Source organism: Rattus norvegicus, chromosome 8 (assembly GCF_036323735.1).
Source record: "Rattus norvegicus strain BN/NHsdMcwi chromosome 8, GRCr8, whole genome shotgun sequence".
In the NCBI taxonomy this organism is placed as follows: domain Eukaryota; kingdom Metazoa; phylum Chordata; class Mammalia; order Rodentia; family Muridae; genus Rattus; species Rattus norvegicus.
In genome coordinates, this window is record NC_086026.1 from 130,080,080 (window position 1) to 130,081,982 (window position 1,903).

Below are 1,903 nucleotides of genomic sequence, written 5' to 3' on the forward strand. Positions count from 1 at the left end.
GTGTGACAGAAGTCAGGCAAGGTGCTGGAGAAGTAGTTGAGAGTGAACACGTGATCCACAGGTTGTAAGCTGACACAGACACTGAACCCAGTATGAGCTTCTGAACCCTCAAAACCTACCCCAGGGACATGTCTATCCCAACAAAGCTATTCTTGTTAATCCTTTCCAAAGAGTTCCACTAACTGGGGACCAAGCATTCAAACCTACGAGCCAATGGGGGCCATTCTCATTCAAACCTCCACAGGCTTGATATGAGATGCTCCAATTTTTTTTCTTTTAAGTACATTGGTGTTTTTACCTCATGTATGTCTGTGTGAGGGAGTCTGATCCCCCAGAACTGGAGTCACAGACAGTTTTGAAATGCCAATGTGGGTGCTGGGAATTGAGTCCAGGTCCTCTGGAAGAGAAGTCAGTTCTCTTAACCACTGAGCCACCTCTCCAGCCCCCAAATTCTCCAATCTTAACGTGACATTCAATTTAGTTGTCTGGGCTTCCTTAGACGTTTGCTCCTCTGTTTTCCTAGTATCATTCTTTTTCTTTTTCCTGGTGATAATGTATTATCTGTTAGCACACAGGTCAGATATTAATCATTCAAAACAATGTCTCTACAGAAATGGTGAATGATACGGGCCATTCTGTGAGGGACTGTGTGCGTTTAATGATCACTACTCTTCAGGTGTTTAACCTTCTTATGCAGTTTAATTTGTTTCTGCAGATGCTCTATCTCCTTCGAATGGTGGTCAATCTCATCTTCATGGTGCTTCTTCAGGACAGCCGGCTGTTTTCTAGTCTTCTCTCGGAGGTACCGATCCTCTTCAGCCTTCTCTGGTTTTCCTAAGGCCCCACCAGCTTCTCAGATGGAGCCAGCACCCGCATCTGTGCTCTCCAACGAATCTGAGACGAAGCCTAGGGTTTGTAGGACCCAAATACCGCAGACACCGAGCTGAGCCCGAGCCGCCCACGCGGAGCCCAAGCCGCCCACGCTGCGTCTGCGTTATGTTCGGCGCTGCTCCAATATCATTCTTAAAATCTTGATTTTTTTCCAGATATTTTGAAAATTGGGATTTTGCGTTCATATTTTATTTGAGTTTTTCTGAAAGCCCATAATCAGTCGATGAGGCACACGTAGTCAGAAAATTTCAGGTTTCTGGTAGTATGGGTCACAGTTTGGATCATCGACCGCAAAGGGTGCTTGTGTCTCTGAAGCTTTCACACACCCATATGGTCACCCTCCTTGCCTACGAAAAAAGGATGTTCTTTTGTCGCGTCCCATTCAGAGCTTCTTCAAACGTGGAGATCCTCTGACCGTGCACCATCCTTTCCGAGAGCCCTCTCCTCCAGGATCTGGGCTTTAGCGTTCTTAGCCTGGTCTCATTTGCCTTCTGAGTTTTAGCTGGTGTTTCTCAGAACTCCAACTAAAGATGCTTCTCCTGTTTTACACAGATAGCTATGGATTTGCATAAGGTTTATTTTTTCTTACTTTCTAGAGGTTTTGTGGGGACAATAAAGTATACTTGGCCATCCTAATGGAAGATACACACTTTCTACAAAGTGTCACTGGGCCATTAGAATGTCAACATGGTTGTTATTAAGTTCCAGGAAGGGAGATACAGACACTGTAAATTTAGGGTTCGAACTGTTTTCCATTAATCCCGAGGCTGGCCAGAAAGAACCCAGGGATCATGATGTTCTTGAACCCCATTCCTGTCAAGATTTCATCTGTCACACCTCATAGTAATGACTTGGTCACACTCGGTATTGCAACAGTTGCCTCTGGAACACTCTGGAGTCACAATGCTCAGAAATGAAATCAATCCCATTGATCGCAAGAGGATAAACGATCCTGAGGCACAAGCCTAATAGCTGGCACTTTATCAAAGATGTCTTTAAACAGGCTTTCGCA

The 1,903-nt window shown here is 45.0% G+C and overlaps 1 pseudogene; it reads right to left on the minus strand.

Moving 5' to 3' along the window:
• Window positions 1-655: 655 nt before the first annotated feature.
• On the minus strand, window positions 656-1,316 carry Atp5if1-ps1 (ATP synthase inhibitory factor subunit 1, pseudogene 1; annotated as a pseudogene).
• Between the last annotated feature and the right edge of the window lie 587 nt (window positions 1,317-1,903).